Genomic DNA, 24,432 nt, shown 5'->3' on the forward strand with positions numbered 1-24,432 from the left:
AGATAGTGCTCTCTCCCATGTACAGACACAATGCAAAAACAAGTGCTGGCAAGAAGATAGCACATATAAGTACACAAAGTATAAAATCTCCTCTTCGGTGGTTTTTTGTGGGTCGGTCAGTGGAATTACAGCAACTGCAAGCTAGGAAACTCCCTGCCAACGCATGTTGTTTCTGCACAAGAACTGCAGTTTGGAATTTCTCATGATATATGTGTAATATAGGACATTAAGGTGCTCTTGAATATCCACCCTCCTGATTGGGAGAGGAATCCAAGATGGCTGACCTACCTACCTTGATATTTTGCTACTGTGCTCATTCCTGGCCATAGTTTTTTATCCTTCTACTCTTATGCACTAGCTTGAAGCATCCCTGCTATATATAGAATTTCCTTCATCTGACTCCAGCCGCACATCATCAAATCTTATTTTCCACTATTCTTCCCTGAACTAATCCAACATATAATCATAAACAGGTTCACTATAACTTTCATATTTACTGAACTATGCACATTAAGTTGATTGTTAACTATAATGCTTATTTTTAATTGTAAAAAACACATGACAGTTCACAATATCTTGTATGTTCACTACTGGTTAGTCAGCATCACACATGCCAGTAAAGCCTGCTCTTTTTGGCATATCCTTGTGCTTGTTGAGGACTGAAATGATAGATGCAGGCAACAACGATTTGAAAGATAATGCTGTTTCATTACAACTTCTTTTGTGTTGTTGTAATTTGAAACATCATTTGTTCATTTAAGATGACATAATCACCAGAGTAATTGTTGACACCACGGTCAGTGTAACATATCAACCAATTAAGTTGTCAATTTTGACTTTCTGCTTTTCCAATGTGGTTGCTTTCCAACTGGCCGTGACAACATGCCATTTTTAACAGCAGCAGGGGGTATATGCACTGTAGCATACATATCAGTGTTGGCAGAATCACGACAGAAGTCAGCTATTTGGATGTGGCCACTGTAAGCCAGGTGAAATATGTGTTTATTAGCTTCTGTTGTGTACAGTGTTGTAGTACATGTGGTATTTTGTTTAATGTCCACCCATAGCCTTTTGAATCCACAACCAGGAAGCACAAACCAGCTACAGATTTTGGAAAAGACTCTTGTTTGCGCACCAAAAGTGTGATTCAGGTGTTACAGCTCAGGTTGCTGACTGTGTGATTACTTTCAGCTCAAGCATAAATATGCTTGGGGCACCCAGATAGCTCAGCTGGCGACCTATAAACAGGGTCTACAGTCCCTGAAGCAGTCCTGGGTTCAAATCCAGCCCATGGCCATTTACTGCATGTCATTCCCCGACTCTTCTACCCACATTTCCTGTCTCTGTCCACTGTCCTATATAATAAAGGCAAAAAGAAAAAATTGCACTATTATATATTCAATTTTTTACCTCAGTTTATCCATGTACCTACTGTCAGCTCCCCAAGTTAGACATCCCTGTTGGAAGCTTTTTGTTATTTAAAGTTGAGAATATTAAGAATGAACCATCTTTCCACAAAAAAACTGCAGGTCAAAGTCACAGCATGAAGCTGGTCTGCAAACTTTCATGGGTGTTTACAATGAAAGGTTTGGGCTGCTGTTCATTACTGTTTTCCCTTCCAAATATCTAAATCTGGGGATCTATCTTCAACCTGTCTGATCGTCTGCCAGCTCACTGTCTTGTCCTCGTGGTACTTTTTTTTTTTTTTTTTTTTCTTAAGCAACGTTAGGGCATCTAGCTATTAAGAACTGAATGCATTGCTCCTAGCCTATTAACAGCAAAACTGACAGAACCTAAGGCAATAAGACACAAGCTTCAATAAGCCTGAATGATTATTAAGGAGTTTTCCAACAACAATTTCATTAGGGAAAGTCTGAGTGTCACATGAAGTTCAGAGACAAACCTGGACACAGATACCCTCAATAGATGTTGCACTGGCAATGCAGTCAGTCTCAGAAGATCCACTATTTGTTTTTAGATTATTATTTGGGCTTTGTAATATTAAATAGATTCCCCTGCCCCCTTCTTCCTTTGCTGGGTGTCATTTAGGCAAACTGTTTCTGTCTGCTGAGGTTTAACTTGACCAATGGAAATTGCCTCTAAAGAAGCTCTGCTGTAGGGACATGTTTGTGTAACTAAACACCAACCCTGTCACACGCACACACACACACATGCACACACACATTTACATACACACATTTACACATGCGATCACCCACCTTTACCCCCTGCCATGCCTGTAAAGGATGCACTCCCCACACAGCTGCCACCGAGCTGGAGAGTGGGTGGGTGGGAAGGTGGGTGGTGCAGGGCGACCCCACGAGGGGCTGTTAGTCCATCCCACTAACACCTTCCCTTCCTCCACCTCCACCTGTACCTCCATTACTCCAGCCATACAACTTACCCAGCATCCATCCAGACCAACACCTCACCGGGATGCCCCGCTGCTGGGCACCTCTGAGCGCAGCAGGGCGATGATGGTGAGAGTGGGGGGAGCATCTCAACATTCTCTCCAGCCTGCACCTGGGAGGAGAAACATCTGTTTCATTAACAAATGCATCACAGTCATCTTGATCTGGTTATCATGGTCAGTGCTCCACTCAGGCGAGAACCAACTGGGAGAGAAAGGCGACCTCCCAGTAAGAGGGTGGTTTGCTGGCTGGGGGGAGACAGAAAGGAGGGAAAGAGAAAGTCTGCAGTAATCCGTGTAAACACACCCAGGCCTCCCTCCTCTCTTCTAGAATATTAATCAAGTTTCTGACAGTGAGAGGAGGTGTGTGTGTGTGTGTGTGTGTGTGTGTGTGTGTGTGTGTGTGTGTGTGTGTGTGTGTGTGTGCGTGTGTGTGTGTGCGTGTGTGTGTGACAGAGGGAAAGGGACAACCTCAGTGTTTGCTTGTCTGTCGATGTATATGCATGTGTGTGTCCGTTTGTGTGTGGAATTGGGGATCGTTCTGGTGATGGCGAGATCTTCTCTGTTTGCTGTCTCGCACTGGTGTGTGGTGTGTTGTGTGTCTGTGTGTGTGTGTTTCCATCTCATTCGTCCACCAATCCAAGGTGACCGTGCTGGCTGACGCCTGCGGGCCCCTAGAGCACCACTGACAGCTTTAGGTGCGAGTCGGAGATTTGTAGCCCCACCTCCTCCTCCTCCTCCCACCAGTACCCATAACCCACCAGGGCCATAAACCAACCCCCTCCAGCTCCACCACTGCGAGATATGACTAAAGAGGTTAAAACAAAAGAGGTGAGAGATGAGAGGTGGGTTGGTTACAAAAGATCCCCTCCCCGTTTTGGACACAGAGCCTGATGGATGGAGACGGGAGAGAGGGGGCAATTCTGACCTTGAAGGTCAAAGGTCAAGGGTTGAAGCTAGGGAAGGGAAAATGAGTTCAGCGGCCTTAGCACCATTCTTCAGAGAGCTGCTGCCACCTCTAGACACACACATCTAAGCATCATAAATGGAAACGCACAATTTTTTTTCACATTTTTATCACTACTGTGATTGTGCACACGAGCCTGCCTTAACCTTAACTCTGACTGTCCATCTGTCGAGCTCTTATCTTCAATAGATTTTCATCATATGCCACCTCTCTGCTGATATCCATTGATTTCCATATTTATGTCATCAGGTGATCCCAACAGTGCTGCCTTAAGTCCTCAAAAACCTGCCATTCTTATTTGTCCTTATTTGGATTCAGAGTCACATTCATTTCCAGCTACAGCATTATGTATGGAGCAAGTGTCCGTAAACACACAAACGTGTCTGTCTCTTTTAATATGCACGCTTCTGTCCTGTTGTGTACTGTTGGTCTTCTTGTTTCCAGCTGTGACACCATGTGAAGGCTGAGCCTGAGCTGCATGCGCTTAGGACTGTATGTGTCTGCATGTTTTAACAAGCGCACATCAGTTTTAGAATGGATGAGATTGAGTAGTATAGTTAGGATATGTACATTCAATATTTGCGAAATGATAAGTTTTCTTCTGTTGCCTCAGAGATATTATTTCACTATTTCTTAATTAAACCACTGAAGGGCGTGTGTGGTATTATTGCAGACCTGTTGTATATTAGAGCCTTAATCTTACACATCATAAAATCAAGGAACATACTGGCAAACCACACACATCATTGTTTGAGGAAGCTACAGTTTTACTGACACATCAAGACCACTGTACTATGTATGTGTGATAGGCCTTAAATAGCAAAGTACACAGCTGAGTGCTGTGCTAAAAGTCATCACCATGCTTCAGACAAAATGTTTGTACTCACCAGATTGTATTCTGCGTCACATGAACCGCAAGGTACAACAGATTTAAACCTGTGTCCACTTTTTCCATCTAGTGTCTTATTTTAAATGAAAGGCAGAATATGTGATTCAGTCACCAAGTGCAATGCCAAAGTGTGTCGATTTACAGTGGACAGCTTGAGGAGCAATTTTCTCAGTAAAACTTTGACATGCTCTTTACACTTTTTTCATTAGTGATGTGATTGTGCCTTCACATGTATGGATGACCACACAAACACACACAGATACTTCCTTCCCCCTGCGTGTGTGGTGTGAGGGTGTCAGCACTCTGGGCCTGCCCTGCATGGGGGGCAGAGGGGGCTGTGCCAGGGAACAGATGGTGGTGGCTGGGCGGGAGGGCGGCAGGGCACAGAGGCAACGGGCACAGCGGGAATGCTGCCGATCCTGTGGCCTAGGCTGGACGAGAACAAGCAAAATCCTGATGCAAGGTTTTTTCTTTTTCACTGGAACAAACATTGCATTATCCTTCTGCTAGGAAAAGTTGCATGCACAGCACAATGTTCACAGAAAATGGAAGACAGCCAGTTGCTGGGTTGTTGTTCAGGTTGATAGCAAACATGTCGTGACCACACGGATATATTTTGGTAATGGTTTTATGCTTTTAGCTCTGGTACCAGTGCCCTGGTAAAGCTAACTCATAGTATTTACTTGTGTCACTGTGGTCTAGCAATGCCAAAAATAAATAGGATTGAGAATCATATTTCATCCAGATAACTAATGATAAGCAGTTTTAATAATCACTTGGACATAAATATGAACCTTAAATAATGATCATCTTGTTAAGCAACGGCGGAAATAAAGCACCACATATCTCTCATAGAAGAGGTTGGGGATGGGTGGTTTTTTGGCTCCAAAAACTCTGAATGTGACACAAGAGAGTAACCACAGTCTAATTCTAAACATAATCAAGTGTTCTGGGTGTCCAAAAATAACTTAACCTTTACCACACATTACACACCACAAAACACTCATGATAATAGTTTTCTATCAATCATTTAGCAGATACAATAAGATGAAACACTCATAAAGAAGGAGATATCAAAGACCCTATTGTCTTCTTTGACAAGTCAATTCCAATCGCAGCGCCACATATAAGCTTTTTCTGGTGCCATATTAGATGACCTTCCTGCGTAGATGGAGGTTACTTATTTTGTTTGTGAAATAAATCTGTTGATGTTAAAGTTGTTACTATAAGATTTCATCCACACCATTTTAACACTAGTCATTCATGTTGTGATAAAAGTTCATTCATGATCCCTAAAAAGCCCCAGAAAAAGCTAGTAAATGAACTCTTAAATAAGACTATTTTTTGTCAAAGTACATTTCCCAAAGTTGAGAAGAAGTTTCCTTTAAATTATTGTTCAGAATAATTTTCTAAATATAGCAAACGTCTCACACAAATATCATGTTTAGTTTCTATATTGGTTAATGTGCTTTTGGCAAAAACTGATATTTTTCAGTCTTTGTTGACTGATGTGGCACCTGAGACCAGACTGAATGATTTGCTTTTTATTGTTACATTCTTTGCTGAAAGATTCAACCATTTTGTTCACTTGTCACTGGCAACAATGCTGGTGAAGTTACTTGAAAAATGTAATCAGCTGTTGGTATTACCCTTCTACTGAACAAAACCAAGTGATTTCTCAAGATGATTTTGCAGTGGCGAAAATTAGCAAGCCAGAATAATTGTGAAATTATGCTACATTTTTACACAGCCTTGTTTGATATACATACGATACCATTCAAAAGTTTGGGGTCACCCAGACAATTTCATGTTTTCCATGAAAACTCACACTTTTATTCATGTGCTAACATAATTGCACAAGGGTTTTCTAATCATCAATTGGCCTTTCAACACCATTAGCTAACACAATGTAGCATTAGAACACAGGAGTGATGGTTGCTGGAAATGTTACTCTCTACACCCTATGTAGATATTCCTTTAAAAAATCAGCCGTTTCCAGCTAGAATAGTCATTTACCACATTAACAATGTCTAGACTGGATTTCTGATTCATTTAACGTCATCTTCATTAAAAAAAACTGCTTCTCTTTCAAAAATAAGGACATTTCTAAGTGACTCCAAACTTTTTAACAGTAGTGTATGTGTAGTATACATACCATGCTAAATATTGAAGGCAAGAAATTGTGTTTCTTCATCAACAAATGGAAGCTTTACCACAGCCATAAGAGAGGTGACTTATGCAGTCTTTAATTTTTTTTATATATCTGGAACAGTTGTTTCCAAATGATACTTTTCTGATTGCTGATATTACACTTTAAATTACATTAGGGTTAGAATATAACTCCACCTCTGTGAATACCTGTGTAGCCCTATACAGGCCTCAGTATTGGTTGTCTATTGTGGCCAAACTTTAGTCTCACATAGTCAACCGGTGCACCCCTTGGCTCTGCCACTGATATGTACATGGAGCATCACGACAAAAATAGGACCAATAAAGTATAGTAAGAAATAAGTAGTGAGGATGGCTTGCCAGGTGCACAAAAAGTTTTGGAAAATATTTTGTTAAAATTTGTCGGAACCACTATCAATGCGTTCTGCATTACACAGCCAGCATGAGTTAAATTAAGCTTAGCAGGATTAATGTGTTCTGAAATTAATATTACTATTACTTCTATTCACTCCCATACATCTCTCTGAACTCATTTCAATAGTTTCTACATCCAAACCATCGACATGACTTCTAGATCCTATCCCAACTAGACTGTTCAAGGAGGCTTTACCTTTAATTAATTCCTCAATGTTAGATCTGATTAATCTCTCTCTAGTAACAGGCTATGTACCACAGGCTTTTAAGGTTGCTGTAATCAAACCTTTACTCAAAAAGTCCACTCTAGATCCAGATGTTTTAGCCAACTATAGACCAATTTCCAACCTCCCATTTCTCTCTAAAATTCTAGAAAGAACAGTTGCAAATCATTTATGTGAACATTTACAAAGGAATAGCTTGTTTGAAGAGTTTCAGTCAGGCTTCAGAGTGCATCATAGCACAGAAACAGCTCTGGTGAAAGTTACTAATGATCTTCTCATAGCGTCAGATAATGGACTGGTCTCTATACTTATTTTGTTGGATCTTAGTGCAGCATTTGATACAATCGACCACAAACTTTTATTACAACGACTGGAACATTGTATTGGCATTAAAGGGACAGCACTGGACTGGTTTAAATCCTACTTATCAGACAGGTTCCACTTTATGCATGTCAACAATGACTCTTCTCAGCATACTAAGGTTAATCATGGAGTTCCTCAGGGTTCTGTCTTAGGACCAGTACTGTTCACATTATACATGCTTCCCTTAGGCAATATTATAAGGAAGCACTGTATTAATTTCCATTGTTATGCTGACGACACTCAATTGGTCCGGTTGTGGTACGTTTCCCGCTGTGATCCGGTGTGTTTGCCCAGAGAGGGCTGCAGCTCATTTGCATAAAGTAGACTGCCTTCTACTTTATGCAAGTTGGATGCGGTGTGCGGAGATTCCACGCATCGTGAAACTGTCCTCAAACTTATAAACTAGGTGTCGGTGACCTAAAACGAGAACAGATTCAGCTACTGCACAGATTATTTCTCACCTCAAATGCTTTCAGAAATACTTTTCGCTGACGTTTTTTTTTAAATAAAAGGGAAAATTTGCCGCCGAGCCGCTGTGTTTATCCGACTTGTCTGCCGGACTGTCCAGCTGAAGGCTCGGTCACGTCACCACGTAGCGGCCTGCTGTTGCTTGGCACTGTCATGTGACAATGTTGTGGTCTGCTAGTGACCGCCCGCCGTCCGTGCAATTTTCAGATGCGGTGCGTTGCTGTGTGGGAAAATCGCATCTAGTGGACACGTGCCTTTAGATCTGCACCGCTCGCCACCATGTTGTTTGTGTATCAAGCGTGGGGGGGAGGGGGGCGTGCACTCTGAACTACGGGAGCCCAGCAGGCAGGCGTTGGTGGCAGATGTTGATGAGAAAATCGATTTTCATTAAAACAAATCGACATTAAGTACAAAGTTGAATTAATCGATAAAATCGATTTATCGCCCAGCCCTACCTGATAGTACCATATTACCCTAGCAGAACTCTTTGCTCTCAGACTGCAGGCTTACTTGTTGTTCCTAGAATCTCTAAAAGTAGAATGGGAGGCAGAGCCTTCAGTTATCAGGCACCTCTCCTGTGGAACCAGCTCCCAGCTTGGGTTCGGGAGGCAGACACCCTCTCTATTTTTAAGACCAGGCTTAAAACCTTCCTTTTTGACAAAGCTTATAGTTAGGGCTGACTGGGAGACCCTGACGGGGTGAGCTGGTGTTTTCATTTGCACAACTGACTTCCCTTCTTGACGTCCTTTAGTTTGCCCCTAGTTATGCTGCTATAGGCCTAGGCTGCTGGGGGACCTCTCTTGATGCACTGAGCCCTTCTCTAACTACCTATGTATTTACTATATATACTATTATTGCATTACACTCACTCTGTTTCTCCCTGTGTCCTTTCTCTGAGTGTCCCTGGTCCCAGAGCTGGATGCTTCAGATCTGTGGTTGTTCTCCCACCAACTGGCCTAGTCTCCATCTGTGGGATGCTGCTGCAGACCTTCCTCCAGCCCACTGCTTCCAGCTGCCCATTTCCACCAATCTACTTTGCATTGCCCTTACTATACTTGATTTGCTCATCCACATATTTTTGAATTTACCACCAGCTACATATGTAGTATATTTAATGCCAGAGCCCGTACACCATAGCAGTAAACTATAATTAGTTTCCATGTCAGTTGTACTTTGCATGTATCATCTGTCTTATCATGCATGTATTAAATTGTGTGTTTTATGGTCCTTGCCCCCCCAACCTCTCTACCTTTACCCTTCTACCTCTAACCCTCTACCTCTATCCCTCTACCCCTCTACCTCCATCCCTCTATCTCTACCTCTCTACCTCTTCTGTCCCTCTCAACCCGCCCGGCCAGCAGGCAGATGGGTCCACCCACATTAGAGCCGGGTTCTGCTCGAGGTTTTTTTCCCTGTTAAAAGGGTATTTTCCTTGCCACTGTCGCCTTTTGGCTTGCTCTGGGGGTTAGGCATAGGGGTTCTGTAAAGCGTCTTGAGACAATTTGACTGTAATTGGCGCTATATAAATAAAATCGAATTGAATTGAATTCTATTACTTCATATGTGTCAAATGCAAAAGTTTAATGACCTATATGAGAAGATCAAGCTGTACCTTAAAGCATTGCTCATCCGTCTACTGTTTCAGCCTTGTCAATTTATTAAACAGGTGCTGCATGAATGAGATATTTAAATACATCCTTCTCTTTATGAGAGCAAACAGCTACATTAGAGAGAAAAATGAGGGAGAAACATGAAAAATAAAAATCTGCCCTCATCCATCCTACTTAAGCTTAAACCAACACACTGCAGTGATATGAGATGACACAGTTTGTCAAGGCGTCTGTCGATAGTAAGGAGGGATGGCACATCATCTTGGGAATATGCACAGGCCACCCTGCATATCCATGGACACTCTCCGTGACCCCCAGAACACACTCCCTCTCTTTCTTTCTCTCGCTCTTGCTGTCACGCACACTGATGAAATGTTCTTTAATACCCAATCGACAGTATTGACATCCCCTTGGGTAGCAGGATCCCCCTGAGGGGTGTAAAGTATTGATTTTGGGGGACTGGGGGTCCGTGGTGCCCCGGTGACATGTCCCCAGTCTGGCTGCTATTATTGGGAGATTAGTAGGGCTATTACACCTCCCAGGCCAGATGGACATGACACTGGGAGGAGTGGCAGCCAGATGACCCTCCATTTGAACTTCTTGGAGGAGAATTAGCCGCTGTCAAGGATTTAAATCAACTTGAGCTTTTGTACTTAAAATCACAGTTCCTGCTTTAACTATTTTTTCATAATCAGGACCAATGGATATTTAATTTGACTAAGGTATGAGGTGTTCCCACAAAACCAACAAGTGAGAAGAAAATAAAAGGGACAAACAAAGGCTTATGTTGTATTGAAGCCATGTTAGCAGACTGGAAGAACAGATTCATACAGTGCCTTGAAAAAGTAAGAAGAAATCTTCTATCTTTGCATATTTGTCACACTTAAATGCTTCAGATCACCGATATGATCTAATTGTCTAATAAAAGACAAAGATAACCCAAGAAAAAACACAACGCAGCTTTTAGATGATGACTTTATTAAGGAAAAAATGCTGTCCAGCTCATCTTGCCTTTTGTAAAAAAGTAATTGCCCCTTTAGCTACCAGTCTACCAAATGGCCAAATTCATTTGACAGTTGGGTTCAGTTTCACCATTCACACCCACATATGATAACTGCCAGGCTTTTTGAATCTAAACATCACTAAATGGAACCTGTCTGGTATTGTGAAGTAGCTAAAGGGTTTCAAAAAGCAGCACATGATGCCATGATCTAAGGAGATTCTAGAACAGATGATAAAACAAAGTCACTGACATTTTTCAGTCTAGAAAGAGTTACAAAGCCATTGTTAAGACTCTGGGACTCCAGAGAACCACAGTGAGAGACATTGTCCACAAATGGAGAAACATGGAACAGTGGTGAACCTTCCTAGGAGTTGCCAGCCTACCAACAGTTCTCCAAGAGTATGTCAATATCTGATCCAGAAGGTCACAAAAGAATCCATCTACATGATTCCACAAAGGGAAGACTCTGGGAGAAAATGGATCCATGGGAGAGTTTCAAGGCACAAAGCACTACTGACCAAAAACAAAACAAAACATGAAATGTCTGGATGAGCAACAAGTCTTTTGGAATAACATCCTGTGGACTGATGAGTCAAAGGTGGAAGTTTAGGAAGACATGGGTCTGTTACATCTGGTGTAAAGCTAAATACTGCATTCCATAAGAAGAACATGATATCAGCAGTGAAACATGGGAGTGGTAGTGTGATGGTTCAGGGCTGCTTTGCTTCCACAGGACCTAATTATTTGTCATCATTGATGGAGCCATGAATTCTGGTCTCTAATGTGGCCAAATTAAAACTATTCTGCAGAGAAGAGTGGACCAGAATTCCTCCATGGTGATGTAAAAGACTGATCACAAGCTGTAACAAACATTTAACTGCAGTTATTGCTGCCAAGGGACCAGCCAGTTATGAAGTTTAGGGGGGCAATTACTTTATCACAGGAGTGATATAGGTTTTCAGTACATCCCCAAAAAACCCACAAAACAAATAAAAAACTGAGAATCATCATTAAAAAACTATGTTTTGTGTTGTGTGGGTTATCTCTAATATTAAATATATTTAAATATTAGTTTATTTTTCTGGAACATTTAAGTGTGAAGGCTGCACAGTGGCTCCGTGTTTAGCACTCTGGCCTTGCTTAGTTGTCTCTATATGTAGTCCTGTGATAGACCTGTCCATAGTGTCCCCTGCCTTTACCCTAAGTCAGCTGGGATAGGCTGTGACCATACAGAGGATAAAGCGGTGTATAGATAATGGATGGATGGATTTAAGTGTGACAAATATGCAAAAAAGAAAAATCTTAAACACTTTTTCACAGCTGTTACAACCTGACTGTCCAGGGTAGTCGGATGGCAACTAAAGAAAGCAAAACCAACGGTGATTCACAGAGTGGATGGCTGTAATTTATTCTGGTCAAAGTAGGTTTACAATAAAATACAAAAAGGTAAGGGAATTAAATGGGGATGGGTGCCACTGAAAAAAAAAGAACAAAACATAACCTAAAGCAAACTTTGCTTAGAAGCTGTGGTTACCCTACAGAAAGAAAATAAAAGATACTACAAAGGAACCTCCAAACCAAAATACAGGGCAGTAGCACCCCTAAACTAAACTAACAATGGATTTTTGATATTTGTGAATACACCGAATTTCTGCTCACTAGCACTTAATCCAAGTATGAGAGCAGCTTGTAAGGGGACTGTTATCCACTCTGCATACATAAAAATAGACCAAGATCGTGTTTACATTTCTTACACAGGGTTTGAAAAGTTTTTTTTTTTTACACAGAAATTAATTTTTCACATAAAAAATCCCCCTGTCTACGTGTATTTTTGCAAGTCCCAGCTCATGATTGACAAGAAACTTTATCCCTTACAAAGTCTACTGGAGTCTGTGTCAACTTATCCTTATTACACAAACTCGATGAAAAAAACTTGAAATTTTACAGCACTGTGCTGAGTCTCGAAATTGAAGACATAACAATCCCAAAACAAAGTCTCACATTTTACTTGGACCTGATCTGCAGGTGTATTCATAAAAAGATACATTCTACAGCACACCTGCTCCACAAACCGGCCCTATCCATTAGTTAGTGATATGATCTCAAAAACTGTATAGGTTAAACATTATGAGCAATTCACAATGAGCAAATGAAAAAAAAATGTCTGTGTTCACTGGTAAAGAAGCTGGCACACTCTGGCTTCCTTCCTGCAGCTTTAAATTCATCAGTGACCAGCAAATTATTGCTTGTTTTTCTGTCTTGTGTTGAGTTCTGTCACTCTCCAATTTTTTTTCAAATGAACATAGTAATTTTAGTGAGAAAAATTTAAGTTTGAAACATAATGTGTATATGATTTATGACATAAGTAGTGTATTATGCTGCATGAGTGATTTGAGATGTTCCTAAAGAGGATTACTCAAGATGCAAGCATTTGATGCTCAACAAATGTATCTTCCACACATCTTTAACTTGAAGTCATCCACCTTTCTGAATGTCTTAAAAATGTATTTGATGTGTGTAGATCTGTTGAATGTGTTGATCCAAACTCTTCCCCTGCCTTTGTCCCTCTTCATTTTGACCTCCTATAAGTTGAGATAGTGAGCTTGAATTCACTGTGGCTCAGCTGAAATGGCGATTATTGGCACAGTGCTCTGGGCTCTGCACCCTGCCCTGTGGAGCCGGGATGACCTCTGCAATACGGGGGGCTTGGTGATTGATTAGATGGCCTGGGAGGACCACCACTCCCCCACTGGCTAGGGCATATGGAGCTGCGTGTCCTATGGGCAGCTGTGTCGGCAACACTCATCCTCATTGTGTGTGTGTGTGTGAGAGAGCCTAGTCATTCTGTATTGGTCTTCTCAGTGGCATGTCTTCTTGTAGCTATGCTGCTCTGCATCCTGTTGTGCTGCTGCTCCAGTGTGATGATTGCTATCTAAAATCAGCCCTTTAAATGTGGCTGCCTAAAACACACAATAAAAGTATAACTTTGGTCCCTAAGTCCTTTTAAATCCATTACTGAGAAAAACCACAGAAGCCCAGCCTAAAAACAGTCAAATATTCAAAGACTGTGCACATTAAGTTCGAAAGGTTTCTATCCCACAGTTTCTACGTTCCTGCTCTCTGACTTTTAGCAGTATAGTTCCACTGCAGAGAATTCTCCCGTTTGGGATTCAACATGACAATTCTCCTGCACACAAAGACATGGTTTTCCCAGAGTAGTGTGGGGTTTTTCTGCACAGAGCCAAGTTCTCAACCTGATCAGACACAGTTGGAATCTTTTGGAACAATGACTAAAAGCCAGACCTTAGAGCCTGATTGGATGATCACAAATCCCTGCTGCCAGGTTTTAAAATTGGACTGAAAGCCTTTACTGTAAACTAAAATGTTACTTCTACCTACGAGAATTTGTTAGAAGAAAACAATCTGCCATGAATGAGGAGACAACTCACTTGTTAAATGGTGCATTAACTCCTGTATGTGCATACTTTCTTTTTTTTTTTTAATAGAATATTTTCCAAATTGCTAATAGCCTGTAATTTTAACCATGACAACAGTTTGCTCAAAATGGTGAAAAAAAAAAAAACACAAAGTCATGAAGACAGGCACAGTCGGAGCAGAGAATAAGCTACAATAAGTCACAAAATCACAGAAAAGTATCTCAGACTGGACAACACATCCAGTCTGTTGGTAGGGTGGTTACAACACCACACCAATGATGCAGTTGTGTGAAGAATCTATTCCTGGCACACTTTGGGCCCCTCAGTACCAATCAGTCATGGTTTGAATGCTCAAGCTCTGAGCATTGTTGCTGACCATGTGCATCCCTTTTGGGCCACAGTTTACCATCTTCCAGCAGGATAACGCACGACATCACAAACTACTTTCATGAACATGACAGTGAGTTCAGTGGACCTCAGCGGCCTCCCTAGTGACCAGGTCTGAGTCCATATGCTACCAAGAAATAGGTTTAATTAGGGTTTACAGAGAAAGAGATGCCTGAAACTGCCTCAGACTAATACTTGGTGTTAGCAAAGTGTGCCCAATAAATGGTGTACATAACCATATGTGTATATGTCCTGTAACTCGACTGAATCTCGTTGAAATAATGAGCTGTTGTGAATGTGTCTGTTGCAAGTGTGATAAAGTAAGTTCTGTGAATAATTTATGATGCTGTTACTTTTGCATAACCTCTAACCCTCTACCTCTACCTCTTCTGTCCCTCTCAACCCGCCCGGCCACCAGCAGATGGGTTCCCCCACATTAGAGCCGGGTTCTGCTCGAGGCTTTTTTCCCTGTTAAAAGGGTGTTTTCCTTGCCACTGTCGCCTTTTGGCTTGCTCTGGGGTTCAGGTATATGGGTTCCGTAAAGTGTCTCGAGACAATTTGACTGTAATTGGCACTATATAAATAAAATTGAATTGAATTGAATTATAAATGTGTAACCCCTCCACTCCACCACCCACCTCATCCCACTCAAACCAACATGGGCTTTCTCTAAGCTCTAGTGTTTCCCAGCTTTACTTTTACTAGATACACTCCACTTTACCATTCATGTTTAGTTTGAACAGCTACATTAACAACCTGTACAATCTACAATCTTCTCAAATTACACCAGCTATGTTTTTTCCTGTACATATACAGTATATACCCCCACAGACACCCCTCATAACCACCTCCACCTGGAATCAATCATCCCATCACACAAATGCTTACACCAGCAACTTCTGAATGGACTGACTTCATATTTTAATTTAGTGTATGTGGTTTTAAAGTGGGATGGTCATCAGGGTGTGGGGGTGGAGTAAGAAGCGGAAGAAAAGAAAAAAAGGAAAACAGATGATTTGCAGAGGTAAGTTCAAGTGGATATCTCTCCAGGGTTAAAAGTGAAAGTAATTCATTACAGGGAGATAGTGCTTGGTGATATTCCTCATCTTGACGCTTTGCGGCATGGCAGTTGAGAGGGGTGAGGTGAAGGGGGGTGAAATGGCCGGCAGTGATGGGAAAGGGCTGGGGGTGATCGCAACATCCACTGGCCCCATTGGAGGAGGAGAAACGGCGATGACGGGATAAGGGCCAAATGGATGGTCATATTTTACAGTGGGTCAGTGTGGATCACGCTGTCCAACACTGTAATTACAAGTTTGGTTAGAGGAGAGTGGGACAGAGAGGGGAGGAAGAGAGACAGTAGTCTTTGTCATGGCCGTAAATGAACAGCCAGGCTTAATTGAGTGGTAACCTCTGTAGCTGTTGTGCTAACACTGCAGAGAGATGGGGAGATGGAGGGAGTGTGGGGTAAAAAAAGAGAAGTGCTGATAGGGCCCTTTGTGTTCGACAGTTTGCTGCCTTATCCTTCCAAACCCTGCTCACTAGTGAAAGCAAGCACCTCACACAGACACACTGAAAGGATCGACTCTACACAAAGCACAAACATTTTAATACAAAAAAGAAAGGTTTGCTACAGATCCTGTGTGTAACAGATTTTTTACCAAAAGATAAAGCTCTTAATTAAAGACAAATGATTTAAAAAAATGCTATTTTGATGCATGCCTACAGGCTTGTATATGAATACAAAAGATTGTTAAAAGTTTTCCTGATACAGAGAAACATCTAGCAGATGGATTGGAACAATGTTTAATTCAGGCACTCATTTTTTTGTTACCAGAGACTGAGTGTGGAGATCATCTGCTATGACACAGTGCTGCTTTGAGTGAAATGTTTTGGTGTTGACCTTCGGGAATTGTAATCACTTTATTGATTTATTAAAGGTCCCATATTGTGCCCCTTCATTGCAAATTAATAAAAATCTCACATATCTCCAGAATGTGTCATTTACAATACTCCAAAGATGGTTAATTTTACCATCACTGCATAACTCTGTTTCAGTGTCTGTAGTTTTACATGCAGCCGCACTGCTGCTGTCCCTGTCCCCTTCAGGAAGAAGACTCTCTCTGAATGTGTGATTGACAACACAAAGCAAACCTGGTAGATGTGAATGAGTGTGTGAGACCAGGACTTTCTGTTTCTTGTAACTTTTTCTCTGAGTGATCCTTTTACACAGAAATATAGTCAAATTCTTAGAACAGTCATCGTTTGTAACTTTTGTGTATAGTGAGTTCATCAGATGATGTTGTAATAAAAACAGTGGTTTCGTGGTGCAGGGCAGCAGCTTGGAAAGAGCTTTGACTGGACTTCTGGATAACATGTAGTCCGTGTTTGTCACTATTTCATACTCCTCCCATTGTCCGAAGACAAAAAAGAAAGAAAAATATGTAAAGGAGAACATCTTTTTGTATTTTTAGCTGGATTAAAATTGTATTGTATTAAAACATGATATATGTGAGCAAAAAGAGGTGGAGAGAGAAAAACAGATGTAGGATGTTCCAAAACACACTTCAAAGTTAATAAAAAATACAAAATAAAACTTGGTATGCTCAATATAGGACCTGTACACTGACATTCCTATTAACCTGGGCTCTAAGTGTTAGCGTTAAGACGAGCAGGGATATCTAGTAACTATGCCGAGAGAGAGTGGAGTCAGAACAAAACAAAACTCAAATTTAATTCTGGATGTTGTAACAGAAGCTTGCAGTGCTAGACATTGATGTATAACTAATAGGTCTACTAGGCACAGGGACAAAGAGATAATGATACAGAGAGACTGAAAAAGTTCGTAGTAAAAGTAGCTGCAAACCAAAGAGACAAAGAATGACCACAAAGCAATACAAAATGACCACAAAGAGACATAAAATTAACACAAAGAGACAAATCAACCACAAAGAGACACAAAATTAACACAAAGAGAGAAAATGAACACAAGATGCAGAGTGAAAAGAGATACAGGTGACAACATAGTGGGACTAACGGACAACAAACACACACAAGTAAAAAATATCTGTGTCTCTTTCAGTTTGGGTGTTTTGCCTTCATGTAGCAGGGTGTCATAATCCGTGCACGGTGCTAAGCTAAGATGGACATGTTTATCTTGATACTGTTTGGGGTAACTAATTGGCAAGGTAAAGCTAGCATGTATAATCCACTAGAACTTGCCAGAAGTTTGTTTTAGCTTTTTCAACAGGAAAAAAGAAGAAGTTTATGCTTCGTGGCAAAGTTCTTGTGTTCATTCTAGCAGGAGACAAATCCAGCTGCAGCATGATGACACTCATACGAGGAAAGAAAGCGATATTCAGCTGCTACAATGATAATGTGAACATCTTTGGTTTAATCGTTAGACAGTGCTTCCCGTTGGGTGGAATATGTCCTAAAAAGTTACAGAAAGAAGCCTTTAATAATTCCTTCTATGTGTCCTCTCACTCATTCCCTCCTCCTATCTTCTCCATTGCTCTCTCTGTCTTTCTACTCCCCTCTTCCTATCTGTGTTTCTTTTCAATTCTCCACTGCTCTAATTTCCTCTCCTCATCCCAGCCTGTGCAATTGTGGCATCTCATCACAATTTTGGCAGACATTTCTTTTCATTTTCTTTCCTCATCTCCTGTCTTATTTTCGGCCACCCCCCCCACCACCCCCGTGTTTTTTTTTCCTCTTTTCTCCTCCGTCTCATGCTCTTCCTGCAATCTTTTGGCTCGTCATTTACGGCGGCTTGTTTCTTTCAATGTTCTGAGGTAATGGTGGAATATAGCGAGTCTGCTGTCGAAGAGAAAGAGGGAACAATTTGTTCCCTTTGCAGTGAGCGGAGACGGTTGTGATCACGGGTGTGATCTGCTAACGCACAGGCCTGTGCCCACATACACACACATGCACACACAAAGCGATGATGATGAAGCCATTTCCTCCCTCATCTCCAGATCCTCACCTAACCGCTAATGAAAAACATGACAATTACCCACAACTCTTTGCACCTCAGCCTTCAGCAGTAGTAATCTTGGCGCCAATATGAAGTCAGCTTGTCGTTTTGCCTCCAATGTCCCTTCCTCTTTCCAATCTGTCCATCGCCTCCCCTTTCTCTTGTCTATTTAGACCTGAGCTGGGCAATGGGTGCGTTCAGTGACTATGATGACTGCTGCTGAATGGTTTTAAGGATGTGATTGGAATTGGAGGTATGATGTAGCATTACTTACACTGGCCAGTTGGGGACTGACATCTATGTTGAGGGTAATGAACAGTGGATTAAGGGTAAGTAATAAAGCACCAAGGATTATCATTTGGTACCACGGGGGCATCACAAAGCCTTCATTTGTTAATGTGTGAGTCTGTGCATGTGTGCTCTCAATCTGCAAACCCTAGTCCAGTATCAGATTTAATTATAACCATTATTCTCAGGCTATCAGTATCTGATAAATGAAGAATTAAATAATTTTCAAAATGAAAGTAGTTTAAGTGAAAATCAGGAGATTCCTGACCTCAGTGTCTGTCACTGTACATGACGAGATAACTTAAAAATTATGAATTTTAATGAATCGTGGACAGTGTTGCTGTGTAGTTTGCATGATTACATACATGCATATTTGATGAGGCGATTCGCCAATGTGCAGTTCACATGACAGCAAATCATCTCCTGACACTTTTCTACCTCTCTGCACCAGGTGACAGCAAGGTGTCACTTATGATGGCACTTTAATTAATTTTGTTTGTCCTGTTCACTGATAGTCATGGACCGCTGGGTCTCCACGTTCCTGCTGTTGGGACTGATGCAGAGCAGAGAGATAGAGGATAGTGTGTGTGAGTGGAGGGAGACGGCACAGGCTAGTCTGAGCCCCATGAGTCGTTTTGATACTATGTTTAATTGTTTAGAGTCGGCATTTCCTCTTATGAAATTATGTAAATATTAAGATAGTGTAAAATCACTTCTTATGTTCTCCTGACTCAGTTGCTCATTTTCTTTTCAAACTGCTTCCAAAAAGACATCTCTTTTTATGAAATGCTGATGCCAAATTGAGAGAAGAAGGCTTTATCCCAACTGTCAGCTTTCACACATTTAAAGAGGGTCAGCAGTCGTACTTGAACTTATAAGAAAGCTGTGTTTTTTTTAAGGCCTGTGTTTTATCTTTGCTGCATCAGCCATTGGTGACATCTCACCAAAAGATTGATGCCTTTCATAAAAATAGGTTTAAATAGGCTGATCATGTCCTCTAGAGATAAGATTCCTTGCTATAATTAAACATGCAAAAAAGTACCTTTATGGAATATTTCCTTATTATCTATCTATCTATCTATCTATCTATCTATCTATCTATCTATCTATCTATCTATCTATCTATCTATCTATCTATCTATCATTATACAAACATATGTACTTAACTTCATTGTGTTTATACTTACAAATATCCAATAAAAACAAAACAGCAACATAAAAAAAACAAGAAAATACATATGATCACATGTAAAAGAAAGGCCAGAAATTGCTGCCAGAATGTTATCTTTTTTCTTTTTCTTTTAACATTGTATTCAGTAAAAAAGTTGGACTTTTTCTGTATGAAGGCAGACCAGAATCTTTCCTGAACCATAGTCAAGAGCTGTATTTGCCAAAGCACGATTATAAAATAGATGAACAATGCTTCATAGGTGGGTTGTTTACTCTGAGGTGTGATATTTTGGCATAAAAATGTGATGTTAGAAAATGTTTGACTGATATTTAGAGTAGCTTTTGGTACCTGATGTTGATTTACTGACAACTTAATTTATCGATAAGTGCTGTGGCTTGATTTCCCAGCCTTATCTGTTATCTGTAAATTTGCTGACTAATACCATGTGATTGTAATATGTTAGCTCCTTTATAACTATCTGTTTTGGGTATTTTAGTGTAAATGCTGAATTGTAACTATATAAAACTGTCAGTTTCAGTGACTTGAATGTGGACTCTGAAGTTATTTAGTCAAGTAGGAGACCACTACTTATAATTACAGTCTTGTAATTCAGCTAACTTGTTCGGTATGACACCTTAATCTACTCCAGAGATAGGTTTGTAAGAAGCCTGATGTAAACAAAGCAGACAAACACATGGCCACAGAGGGCATGTAAAACACACAGTCATTACACACTGACCATTTGCAGTAAGGTAGTGTACTGTGGAAAGTGAAAACTTTGTGAAAATTGAGAGCCGTTCAGCAACAAACCTTTACACACTGTAGTCATGAAAGCCAATCCAACACCTGCTGTTAGTTCCAAACGGATCATTTTGCCTGCGTGAACATGCCAATTTTGATTTCACTTCCAGTACATTTTCACCTTCAGAGTGCCAAACTGGGGGAACAGGGAGTCTTTATCATTTTATGACAAAATATTACAACTTAATAGGTGAGCCGGCTGCAAGTATAGTGATTCTCACAGTCAGCTCTGTCACCTATCCAACACCATTCACAGAGCTGTGTGAGGCTTCAGTATGTCGGGGACTCATTACAGAGGTGTTAGCGCATACACTGGGATTTAGAGTTACTGAAATGTGTAAAACATAGAATTTAGTTTGGCATTTATTTTTATTATACATTTTTTAAATATTAAATATATAAGCTAACTAAACTAATCAATACTCTTCAGTGAGTCAGTCGCTTTAATTAGGTACTTTTTATTACAAGTGATTTATATTATTGTTTTGTCTCAATTTTCACAGCACATCCTAACCACATTGCATGTTAGTTGACAGAATACAGACACCTCATATTAACACAAATTTTAACTCTTCTTATTAGGTATGAAAATCAATGAATTTGTGTAGCCTGCCTGCAAACGTTTCTTCTTTTTAAATCCAAATAAGCAGCACTGACATTTTTTGCAAGTAACCATTCATTTCAAACATGTACCAGATAAGTTTTGTCAGTTTGAATTACAAAATCATTTTAATAACACATTCATAATTGTCTAAATTATTTCCGTACTAAGCTCTTGAGCATTATTTGCTATCTCAGGTGGATGGAGAAATACTGGGCCTTACAACCACATCCTGACCATACCATCGGCACCGAAACTGACACAATGGTGGTGAATGTGGGCCCAAAAACAAATCTTTGGTATTAGGGACTCTTAGGAGGTTGATCATTGTTATGTAGTGCAAAATTGGTTTTAATGTCACTGTATTCCTGCCCTGCAAAGATTGATTTTCTAAAGACATTCTGCATACAATATCAAATGAGCTTATGCATACATCTGTTATTCTGCCACGTTCCTTGATGGAGTTTTGCGATGATCGGTGTATGTTTGTTCGTCTGTTTGTCTGTCTGTTTGCAACATTACTCAAAAACTGACTAACAAATTTGGATGAAATTTTTAGAAGTCAGAAATGACACAAGGACCAAGTGATTAGATTCTGGCAGTGAATTGGCTTATAGTCTGGATCCACGGATTTGTTAAAGATTTCTGTATCATTGCGAGATAGCGGCACAGCGTCACTGTAACTATGACAACAAGTGAACACTACATCAGCTGCCTTCTGACAATCACATTGCTATTAGTATAATCAATAGGAAATTTATGTTTGTTGGGAATATGTTATTCTTACAGCTGTTTTTTGTATACTAAGAGCTTACTACAGTTTTCTAAAACATGGTATAAACAAATCTTTAGTGATTATTTGTTTGCAAATTGACCTTTAACAAGGTCAATATACTGTGTTATCAAGCATCAATCAGGAGAGTTTTCACAATGCATACAGTGTAATAGTGTGCTGTAAATCATTTAAACATAAACATTCTGCTTCTAAATGCTAAAATGGGAATTAAAACTGTAGCACTACCATGGAGGTGTCCACACACTTTAGTATCAGACTTGTCCTTCAGAACACGGTCAGACTGCTCTGGAGAGATGGATGCAGGGGAGCGGATCCACATGCTTTAGTGCCACTTTGATTATTCATAGAAAATGCAGACTAGGGACTATGGGAGTAGAATGTGGGTGGGTGAAGAAACAGGGAAACAAGAAAGTGAAGGGGGAGAGAAAGGGGCACTGGTGTAAATAAATAAACAAACAAATAAATAATAAACAATCACGCTGCCCCTCGCTGCACACACTGCGAGGAACCAATCGGCACCCTGGCTGAACGCCCTGGAAATTGTGTGTAATGAGTAGGAAAAGATTAGAGGGAGCTCTTTCTAGGCCGTAAATTGACATTAGTAAAAGAAAACTCTTTTACTAGGCGGGCCCAGCAGTCTCATTTAGACAACAGAGGAGGGGGTTGGGGGCTGGGACAAACATTGAGAATAAAGAGTATGAAAACGCTAAGATTATAGCTGGAGTGCAGCTTGGCTGGTGTGTGCTGTGCAGTGCTGCATTTAGACAGAATAGTATTCTTCTTCTGCCATATACTTTCATGGTGTCCTGTCATGGGAATGGAAAAGATGTTGAAATATACTTTGTCTTAAGTGTTTGATATAAATTCAGATGCAGTGGTTTGACCAAAACTCAACTAACGGTTCATGAATTACTGCTGGGTTGTATGATGTTTTCTCTATACGCTGTGATCAGATGGCAGTGTGTAATGTTAGTACTGAGCTTCTTAGCATCACTTAGCCCACTGTTTTGACTTTTGGTTAGCTTTAAGTTGCCAGAAAAAAAAACAATACAAACAAACAAAGAAAATCTTTAAATTTGATGTTGTCTTGATATTTTTTCACCTTTACACCAATATATTTGGAGTGCTCTTGTTAAGCTCTGCATGTACAAAAACAATATCATCTATCTGTTGAATACCTCAGCTGTGTGAATAGATTCACATAAAGACACCTGCATGGTAAGGATATACTGAGGCCCAAGAGCTTTTTGATTAAAAAGGAAAAGCTACAGACACTTCATTTGTGGGTTTGCTTTATGAGTGAGTTGGAGAAGAGTGTGATGGGAGATTTGAATGACATGTTGCCTTTGTGTAAATATCTTGTAAAATGCCCAGGGTTTAACATATTGATTGGTTTTCTTGTACTGTATCTAAACTAGTTGGAAACAAAGAATTTGTTTGCCTGAATACTACTCAGTCATTTAGTTTTATGCTACTGTGAGCATTAAATGGAACAACTCATACCAATTGGTTAATCATCTGTCTAACAGAAAAAAAGAAATTTATCTGCCATTGAAAAATCTTGCCACAGTCTTTGAGGGCAACGGCAGCGTTGCCTGTCATTTTCCTGTCATTTCTTTCTCCCTTTTTGGGCTGGGTGGTTTCACACTCTTCCATAATGACCTTCTGTGGATAACTTGCTGGCCAGCTGTCACCAAAAGCACTACTATAAACAACAGCAGCTTCCACAAATCAGTGCAATCTGTTTGTTTTCCACATACACTCTTCTGCTCTATATTTTTATTAAAATATACATTGGTGGAGAAGGAGGTTTTTGAAAGCCCAGAGTAGTGTTCATAGTGATTATGCAGATCTTAACTTTTATTACAGTGTTTTTGAAATACTGTGTATGGGCTTAATATTGGCGTGAGTATTAACTCTGCCAGTCAGTGCTCTTAGTGTTAAAGGGTAGTCATCATTTAAGTGGTTTTGTAGTTTTCTCCTATTTCTACCTTTAGCTCAATAGTTTCATAACATGCTGAATTACTTTGTTTTTTAATCAATTGTTTGTAATGGGAATTCTAAAATGAGCACTTCTTAAATTATTGATATGACTTCATATACACTCGTATATGATCTGTAAATGTGGGTATGATGCTATTTGCCTCTATTGTAGGATCACCATATGCTATGTAAACCCCACTGGTAAAAAATAAATCCTGTAGCATCTCCAGCGAAAGTTCTCACCAGACAATGTCCATCAGCTCCAGTTAACCAGTCAAACAGTTATTTATTGTATCTTACATGATCACACAATACTTTAAGATTCCAGATTATTTTAGACTCTCAGGTGTATACGCATATTAAATAACTTAATATAGCTATGTGATTGGATCACTTATGTATTTATGTGCTTTCACAAATCTTTCAATGTAGAGACCTTCAGACCGACTCAACACACACGCGCATGCATGCAGGC

This window comes from Amphiprion ocellaris, chromosome 7, assembly GCF_022539595.1.
Source record: "Amphiprion ocellaris isolate individual 3 ecotype Okinawa chromosome 7, ASM2253959v1, whole genome shotgun sequence".
NCBI classification, from domain to species: domain Eukaryota; kingdom Metazoa; phylum Chordata; class Actinopteri; family Pomacentridae; genus Amphiprion; species Amphiprion ocellaris.